The sequence below is a fragment of the Aptenodytes forsteri genome, unplaced genomic scaffold (genome assembly GCF_000699145.1).
Source record: "Aptenodytes forsteri isolate BGI_AS27 unplaced genomic scaffold, ASM69914v1 Scaffold63, whole genome shotgun sequence".
NCBI classification, from domain to species: domain Eukaryota; kingdom Metazoa; phylum Chordata; class Aves; order Sphenisciformes; family Spheniscidae; genus Aptenodytes; species Aptenodytes forsteri.
In genome coordinates this window covers 1,662,006-1,672,176 of record NW_008794709.1, presented here as the reverse complement: position 1 = coordinate 1,672,176, position 10,171 = coordinate 1,662,006, and the positions used below count along the sequence as shown (strand labels likewise).

The window sequence follows — 10,171 nt, the reverse complement described above, 5'->3', positions numbered from 1 at the left end:
ATGCTGTTCTCATTCTTGAGAAGTGGTAGAAAGCACCCCCACCTTGGGATTTTTTGAGAAATAATATGGAGTAAGATCACTCAAAGAGCAGCATGTGGGGGAACCATGCCAACTACGAAACTGAAGTATTACACTCCATTAAATGGAGCCACCTAGGCGCATCTCTAGTTTGTACACTTCATAGCAGCTTGTCTGGATTTACAGGCTCATGCTCCTGCTGTAGGAGGTCCTGCAAATTCAGTCTCTCCACCACTGCCTCATTTTAATTAAAAATGTAACTGAGCAAACCGTTCTTCCTTCTGCAACTGAAATCTTCCTTCTTTCTCAAGGGCTACAGCTACATCAACCCGGACAGCCTTCTTGGGGGGAAATTCTCCTAAGTCACAAGGTGGTGCAAAGCCACTGGCAAAGACCTTCTTAACCTACAGGCTGGAAAGCAGGACATGTAGAAGGCAGAGCTATTTCAACTATCAAAAGCACTGCATTGAAAAAACAGTTGGACAGTGCCTCCCCCATTATTTCTCAAATCCACTATCTCACTTCTTTTCAGATAAGTGCACCTGCACTCATTTCTCATAAACTCATTTTTTTAAAAAACTAAAAATAGTTTTTTTAAAAAACTATATTTACAGCAGAATGTAGAATAATAAGTTGCCTAGTCTGCAGCTAATCATGGAGAAAATGAGGAAGGGAAGCTGAAATTTCTTATACCAAGAGAGAAATTTACTTAAGCATAAAAAGTGAAACACTAGATCTTATATGTAAAATTTCTTGTAAATTTATGCTTTTGGTTAATTGTTCCTGTTAGGGAATATAATGTCAAGGGCTTCCAAAACAAAAGATCTTCTTTTAAAATACACACTCAAAGGCTTTCAGGTATCTGAAAGGTTAATTTAAATGCTTTCTTTGAAAACAATTAATTTACACCATGAACATTTCTTCTCACTCATTCCAAGTATTTTTCCCTATGCCAGACATGCATAACTTTCCCTGGCAAATGTTCTAGCTCTCTCTGTCTCATTTGGTATTTTAACAGATTGGATTGAAAATCTTTTGACCTGACCCTATTATTTTCTTTATTAAAATATTTAGTATATGCTACATAACGAGTTATATTTCACCAATAATAAGTGGCAATCATTCAGATATCTTCTATAAAATGCTCAATTTAATATATTTTAATTTGCATTTTTATACCTTCTCCCCTTTTCAATTTGCTCTATTATTTTATTGTTCTGTGAGTCTACTTTCATGCCCTCCAAAACTGCTGCTCTTTTTCCTGTTGGCCTAGACATAACATTGTAGGTCAGGCAGCATGAAAGCTATCAAAAATTTGCTGCCTGATTAGGGTTTTTTTGTTGTTGGAAAATAATTATTGACTATCTCCATTCTCTCTTTCACTTTCTTTGCATCCTTCTCTCTGCCTATGTTTTCTTCTCTCAGGCTTCAAGCTGAGACTACGCTCCCTAACATCTTCTAGTTCATTGGAGGTCATTAGCAAACAGCTTCAGAGAAGCTAGACAGCATGTTTTCTCTTTTCATGTTGCTGTATTTCAGTTTCTGATGGGACAGAATCTATTAAGATCTTCTCCTGTACTCTTCTTTTCACATAAGCTCTTTGTTCCTTATGATCTATGGAAAAAAAAAAAGTACACACATTCTGTCTCTTGCTTTCACAGCTGAAAAACAGCAGAGCCACAATTTCAAAGGTAAAGAACATGCTACTGTATACAGATATTGGCATATGTCTTTACATCACCAATGCACACACCCAGACTAGATTCAAATATGTGATCAGATGCAAGTAAATTATAAGCTCTATGTATAATAAAATACATGCAAAAATACAGGTGCAATTGTAATGCATAAAGCCTTGAAAATCTGCCCCACTGTGCACTTTTATAGTTTACTTTCCAAAGTCACCACGTTCTTATTACAAACTTGTTTTAGACCCTGCCAAATTCTAGAGACTGTTCATCAGACCCTTCAAGCCTGCCAACTCCTCCAGATAGCCCTCTGGAATACAAAGCCATCTAAATCTTATAGGTCCTACCCAGAATGAGATTTGGAACTATTTAAATCAACTGCTACCAGCGCATTTTCTTCACAGAGAATGGTATTCCACTGAGGGGTTTTCACATTCAGAATGACAAGCAGGGAAAGTCTTGATAAGGTCAGGAAATAGAAAAATAAACAAAATGGCTTACGAGACTATTAACAAGTGAAATAGTATTGTTCAGATACCTATTTTCTGTGGAGGAAATAACCAAAACCCAAAAGATCAAGAGGACGAGGAGGCAGCAGAAAAGGATTCTTGCATACTCTGCAGAAAGAGGTCATTTGTGAAAACAAAAGGAACTTATGAAAGCAGAGAGAAAAAAAAAATTAATTTACTCATTCAATAGTGTTGGCAGAATTTGCATATCCATCCCTGTTTCAGAGGCTTTGAAATTTTGTTTTTCTCCAGCTGTTTCTCTTACCATTTTGGCATGTTTTCTCATCACACACAGCCACTTAGCTCTCAGACACTCTTGCTAACAGACTGCTGGCATCTTTCAGCTGCTCTCAGGCCTTCCCTTTTAAATCTCCCAGCTGCCTCTCTTACCCCTCATAACATTACTGGCCTACCCATCTTGTGTATTTTTTTAAATCGTTTCCAGCTGCCACATTTGGTGCTCTAGATACTTTCCATTCTCTCCCACAGAATATGGCATTTTGGAGTGTTTCTGTGGGCTGATGGGATGACAGCACATTTCCAAAGCCTCTTTCTGCCCTAACAGGAATCTCATCCAAGTCCTTTCAAGATTTTTGTGCACCAAACTGAAAATTTCTTTTGGCTATTGGTGAATGCTGGGAAGCTGAGAGGAGGAGGAGAGCATGGTGCTAAATCACCAAGGTGGTAAAAATACAATGATCCATGATCAGATAATCAAATCTCACCTCTTGCTGTTTCACAGATCTCATGTATCTTGCTCTCTGTTCTCTTAAGCACTGCCCAATCTCCCCCACTGTGTGCAAAACCTCTGAAATTTAGAAGAAATTTGAGCTAATTTCAGCTTACAATTTGGAATCACTAGCCCAACAGCATCCCCAATCCATACACTACTCTTGCAGACTGCAGCCTCTGGAACTGACATGGAAAAGACTCTATGTATGTTTAAGAAACATACTTTGGTACATGTGAATCCTTTGACTTTCATGGTCAAGAAAAAAAACTTTATACACAGATTCCTCTTAACAGCGTGACAGTTTAGACACACACCTGGTGGTTATTCTCATGCATTGTTTTGCACTTTAAGAAGCGGGTAATGCTTTCATGTTATGTTGGCTTTGTAAAATTTTGCCCCGAACCTGAATGGTTATAGGAAAATCTAATTGCCATCTAATTAAATGTACTCAAAATTAAATTTTAAAGCTATCGGCCTTCCTTTTTTCCATATTTTGCCAAAAGTAAAATGAAATCTGGCCATGTGAGGCACTTAAAAGTTATGGAATCCTAACTGGGTTTTCTACAAGCTGCCTTTTAACAATGTCACTTGAATAAACATGCTTGAAGGTTCAGAAAATAATAATTAAAAAAACCCCAAAGATCTTATCTGAATATCATCTAAGTTTCTATCTGATTCACCCAGGACTGTTCCTTTTTATTCAAGACCTTTTCTTATCCAGATAGAAGCTTAGATTTACCCGCTGGAGAGGCCTGGGTGAAGAACCTTCTGTGCAACAGGTGCCCACTGTTCACAGATGAGCCAGGACAAAATGTGTTGGCATCCAGCACTTGCTTTGAAATAGGTCACGAACTCAGAAAATCCATTTATAAACATCGCGCCAGGCTGCAGAACGGGGCACATGTTTGGAAGTGCCTGAGAAAGGAACCCTCCTCTACCACTGTGGAGGAAGGCTCCTCTGCTCATCCTCTTCCCTTCTCCTCTCTGAAACTCCTGGCACATGGAGAGGAAAAAGGACTTCTGGATCTGGCTGCTCATTCTAAAATTGTTAGAAGGAGAAAGGAACGGTATCCCGAAGCTTTGAAAAACACCAAAAGGAGCTTGCAGTTTGAGTTTAAGAACCAATTTGGTCACTACAGCGGTCAGGAGAGAAGCGAGCATAGAATTGGCAAGATAAAGTAAAGGAGAGGCTGGAAGAGAGGTTTTAAACAGAACCACAGATATTTTCATACTAATTGAAAACTGTTTCCCTCTCAAAGGGTCTAGTAGCCTTCTTCACAGCGGTGAAATCACTGAAAGCTCTCCAGATACCTTCAAAGAACTTTGGGTCGAGTCTTGTGGTCTTGTCTTCAAATTAGATGGTTTTAATAAAGTGCATTAACAGATCTTTTCAAACACTCCTCAAGTCAGGACAGCCGTGGGATCTTTGCAAGACATGAGATTGTTACCAGACCTAAGAACAAAAATCCCAGGCTCCTTCCCAGTTTGGTTTCTTGTGCTTGCAAAAAGCTTCTCTGATAAAAAGAGAAAGAATTTGCAAGTCAGCTCATGAAATAAAGGAGAATCAAATTCCACAATTAACTAGGCCATCATCTAGCACACGCAGTCCTCCATACCTGCCAAGTACTATCAATACTCTAAAAAGAACCCTATTAATAAGAAATGTTGTTATTTAGAATAGAGTAAGCTGGGGTTGCCTAGTTCCAAAGAAACCAAATATGCTGACCGTGACACAGCACTCTGAACTTTCCACATGAGATCACTAGATATCTTTGACAGTGAGAAATGAGAATGGGATTATATATTCAGTATACAAAATATAGAATCACTTTCTATATCTAGGGTTGCATCAAGTTAATGGCAACAATGGGTTCAAGTACTTTCCCTATTAAAAAAAAAAAAAGGACAATAGGATATATGTCCTCCCCTTCCTGCAATGAATTAGACAAGCACTATCTGATGATGCCAAACACTATAATTCTCTGTCTTGTGTTTTACCAGTGCTGAATACTGTAGTCTGGAGCAAAGCAGAACTTGTTTCTAATAGAGAAAATTGAAAGTCATTTCCACAGGCCTAACTTTTCTCTAGAAAAATTAATCCTCTGAATTACTGTCTGAATTACTGTCAGAAGGAGCCTCTTTCTGCTGCTTGTAAAAGGATGCAAGGGGGATGAGCTCACTTAAGGTAAAGCTTGCTTCTGTAGATTCTTCACCCAGTTTTATTTTCTTCTATGTAAAAGTTTTTCTGCTGACTTTTTGTTTTTCAAATAGAAATATAAGACAGGGGTTGCCTAGCTTTGCTTCTCTGATTAAAACTGAACTAAATCCTGAAGATAGTTCATAGAGACAATCATAAAAGCAATATAGCAACGCAATAAATTATGAATGTATTGTATCAACAGCAATAATACTCTGCTGCTAACTCACAGAACAATCACTATCAGCTTTAAAGATATAACCTTAACTATGGTATCAAATATTGGCAGTAGGGAATAATAGTGAGCATAGCCTGTGTTTAGATAGACTTGAAACCACTGGAGGAAAATGTTCACAATATATTTCAACTAGTTTCCATTTCAGAAAAATCAAGATGATTTTGCGAAAATTTGCATTTGAAATTATCAATATGTCTATTGTAAAAAATGGCATCTCCAGTAAATAGTTCATTAAAGAAGAAAAAATTGTCTAAGAAGAAATAAAACATGGAAGGAACATATTCCACCACATTCTTCATTGTTAGAAACAAAGTTTTCTCTGGAAAAAATCATTATACCAAAATTCCATAAGTATGTAGTCCATTTAAATGTTCTTTTATGAGGGCACAAGGACCTCCAAGTGCTTGGAGAGAAGGCCTGTATTTTTGTTTTGGTTAATTTTCAAGTCTCATCTTCCAATAAATCTAGTGTCAGCATCTAGTTAACAGAGCTGACACAGCGTGGATACTGCACAACGTTTATATTACATGTGATACATATTTCCACGTAGCTTTTGCAAATGAACATTTGTAACTCTCTAAAAGCCACAGACTGTAAGTCAAGAACAGATGTCGCAGACTTGAATCCCTATCATTGAACACTAAGGTATGAAAGAATGGGAAGAATTAACCAAATATAGTAAACAATTTCACTTAATTGCATATTGAATTTTATCTCACATATGCTATGGAATACCAAACACATAGGTAACACATTCATTTTATGCATACAACACACATTTTTTGCATATTGGTTATCTTCTTTTAATCAACAAATTCTTTTAGTGTTGAGACAAAGTTGCCTGTTTTCACTTACACACACGTAGGTGAACACAGTTGTCTAAAAGTCTTTTCTACATAGCCTTTTCCTCAACATTTCTACTGTGTTTTGTTGCACAGTATCAGTTCTGTTTGATCATGTGTGCTCACTGCAGTGTGAATATACGTGCATGCATCTGTGTGTGGACTGAGAGCCAGACAACATGTGGAATGTAAAAGATGTGTTCGCCAGGTAACTAACACAGGTGTGGTAGCGCAAAACTGCAAACCCAAATGCCTCAGATGACTGTGTGCAGGAGGGGAGTTTCAAATAAACTCAGTATCAGTGGGCCAGGTTTTACCCTTGTGTAGCTTTCACTGAGTTTGTCCTGTGACATGCTGTTGTGGCTGTTCTTCAAAAAAAAACCTGCTAGAAAAATACAGACATTTTTTCACATTAAAAAGAGAGGAGCAGATTATACAAGTTCTTTCAAAATACTTGAGCTGGAATATTGCAGTTTTAATGGCCATTTTTACCTGGCCAAGACAGTGGATCAATGCAGAATGTCTGTTTGTTAAACAACTTCTCTTCAGACAAAAGAAGGTAGCAGGCTTTTTATGAATGGCTAGTCATAGCAAATCCGTAACTTTTGAAAGATGGGTTATTTAAGAAGTTGTGAAAAAGTGTAAAAAGTTGTGGCATATAAGCAAAATGATTGCTAGAAAGTTTCAGTTCTTCATAAAGCTGTACCAGAGTTTCACAGCTGATCAGGGATCATGCTGTAAAATCCAACATTCCCTCAATTACTGAAACACAGCAATTGTATAAATTTGAGCATTATGTTATGCATCACCACTAGTCTCCCTCCTCTTTTCTGGACAGCACCACAAGTGTACTGTCAGTAGATACAACCCACAGAGACAACCAAATGTTTGCTGCTACAACACACGCATGGAGCTAGTAACGGCCAATCCCATTTCACCCTGCACAACACCAGCCAAAATAGCCAGTGGTGCTGCCAGACTCAAAATATCTCACTATGTCCTTCTCATAATACCAAAGGACAGGAGTCTCACAAATTCAGATCTGTCACCCTTCTGAAACAAATGGAACTTGATGGGAAAAGTATCATAAAACACTGAAGAGCCAGTTGTATCATAAAACCTGATTTGAGTCAATTGAGCCAACTGAATCATAAAACAACTAAACAGCCAACTGACATACAGCCCCCTGCTTTTTTGCCATGGATGAAAACAATCTATCTTTATTCATTACATATATAGCTACTGATATACAGGTTTGATGACAAGTTATTCCTTAGAGCACATAACAAATTCTAGGTGAATATATTGGTGCCAAGCTGCAACACTGCAGAGCTGTCTGAACACAGAACCCACAGCAGTGACAGGTATCACTGGGACTCTCAAGTGCAAGTTATTCTTATAAAGCGCAGTGCAAAGTTCAGCCACTGAGCTTTTGATCCACAGGATTTGGTCTGTGACTCACACAGGAATTTAACATATTCATACTTTACTCTGCTGTAAGTACCTTGATTGAGGCTTCTGAGGTTAATAAAAAATTAAGAGAGTAACATCTTTTACTCGGATCAGTCCATGATTCATCTATCCCTGTCAGTGCAACCTCAGAGCTCCCACTTTCCAATGCTGTATCTGTGTCCAGCGTCTGAATTCTATGTCTATTAGGGAGTCTGTGTGGGCATGACTGGACAATGACCTGACAATATCCAATATAGAAGCCACTGTCGACTGGCATATATTTTTGCTACCGTAGTCACATAAATAAAGTTTTAAGTCACTAGCAGCATACACATTCCTAGTTTCAGATTATATTTCAGCGAAATATCTGCATGAATGCTGGGTCAGATGTGCAATGGCTATAAATCAGCAGATCTCTGCAGCTTTCTGTACAGGTCTGGAGACCTAGCAGAACTGAGAATCTGTCCTGAAACATTTAATAGGTAAAAATAACTGTTACAGGTTAAGAGACTACTTCTAAAATATTAACAGAAAAATTCACGTAATTGTCTCCAAAGATACATTAGCTGATTAATACTATGCAAAGACACAGTTCTTACCCTAAACAGGTACCCTAATCTAAGATGCAAATGAACAGAGATAAAGTAAAGTAGGGGAAAATATGATACCAGAGAGGTTTAATACAATAAAATCTTCAGCTTCTGCAGTCTTTTCAGTATTAATGTCTATTTATCTCACAAAGAGAAGTTTGAAGGAAGAGGATGGGAAGAGCACATATTTGTTCTGGCCCAAATTTAATCTTCAATTAAAACCAAAAAACCCCAAGACACTGTCAAAGCAAAACTGCCACCCCAAGCCACCCCCAACTGTCAAAACATTTCTAGGACTGTTTTAGCTGGTAATGGCCTGTCCAGATTTTGTACCCCCAAAATGCTCCCCTAAAATAAAGGAAATAAACCCCAGTGCTTAAAAGCTCTTTGGCATAGGAAATAATGAGGTAGCAATAATGAGGTGGCAGTAATGAGGTTATTTTTTGATCCCAAGCTAATTCAAACCGTTGGAAGATCATTCCCTAATGTACCAAGTAAGTCCCACCCCCCTCAAGTTTGAGAGAACAAAAGAACAAGCAGCATGAAAATGGGAGAGTGAGATTTGTACGGAACCAAAACCTATGAATGAATCTAGGAAATCTGCATTAAAATAATAAAAATTTGGAGATAATGTAGAGGGAGCCACAGGACGAATTTTAAGCACTTTCAATGCTAAGTTTACTTCCATTGTACTGAAATCACTCTCACTTAGTGTGAAACTCCATTCAACACACAAATTGAGCCTGAAACAACAAAAAGCAGTAGCTCGGCCAAGTTTCCTAACAGATCTGCGGATAAGATCGCAAAGCTTTAGTCTACAGGGAAAAGCAGTTGACTTGGCAAGTCTGTCTGTGGCATGCTGACCTTTTTTTCAGAAAAGGTCACCGCAGAGTCAGGCTCCTGAACTTCCCAGGGATTCTGCAGCTCTAAAGCTAGGATCTTTTAGACTGTAGCATCATGATAGCCTAAAGCAACATGAATTAATAAGCCTTTTTTTTTTTAATTCCCACAAAACCTTTTCAGAAGTCTAGGAGCAATCAGGGGTGGTATCAGTCCAGTTCTTGATGATCAGCAACTGTGACCATTGCTGAAAACCTCAGCAAGAGCACATAAAACCAGCTGCACTTAAGTGAAAGGCTGACGGTTTCTGGGTTTATGTGAGGAGGTCCGATTGTCTGTTGTCTGCTCTGAGCACAATTATGAGAGTTTAGCTTACAGTGCTATCAAGCTGGCCCTTTTTGTTCTATTCAATGCACTTGAAAAGAAGAAGAAGTCAGTGAACTTTTTTTCCCAATTATTTTTAGTGGAAGAAAAGCACACTATACACCTTGGACTGCAGGAATCAAGTTCTAAGCCACTGCAGATTATAAATACATTGATTTGCTAAACAAGCGAATAGAAACCCTTGAGTTCCACAGCAGTTTAAGCAAGAGAATGGCAGACTGAACCAGGTTTAACACTGATACTAGGTTAAATCTCAAATTAGGTGTGCAAAGCCTTTCGGTTTTTCAGGGTGTGGCTCACACATGGAATGATCAAACCAGTTTTTAAAGAGGTAAAAAAAACATAGAGTGATGATTTTAAAGAATCATGGAATAACTCAGAGTTGTAGATGCTATAAGTTATCATATTATTATTAATTCCAAAGGAGCGATAGCTGCTTACGCTGTTGAACTTTGTGATCATTCTTTTGGATGAAACGATTTAAAATTTTTTAAAAAGTGCATTTATTTTATATAGTTTATATATTTTATATATTTATCTTTGGTTTCATTATTTTAAGGTACCACATATAAATGGTTTAAATAAGGCAGAAGAAACCGCAGGACCCTCTTGCCGAAATGAAAAAATTTTGGAAAAAAAAATTTAGGGGTGGTAGACTAGATTATCTCGAGGTCCCCCCC

General features: G+C 37.9%; 1 long non-coding RNA gene across 1 annotated transcript in view; it reads right to left on the bottom strand.

Moving 5' to 3' along the window:
* Positions 1 to 1,037: 1,037 nt before the first annotated feature.
* Positions 1,038 to 10,171, bottom strand: part of LOC103894347 — a 13,675-nt gene continuing 4,541 nt past the window's right edge. The window contains exon 2 of the long non-coding RNA XR_657302.2: positions 1,038 to 1,632. This is a non-coding gene — a long non-coding RNA (uncharacterized LOC103894347). The remainder of the gene's footprint in view (positions 1,633 to 10,171) is intronic.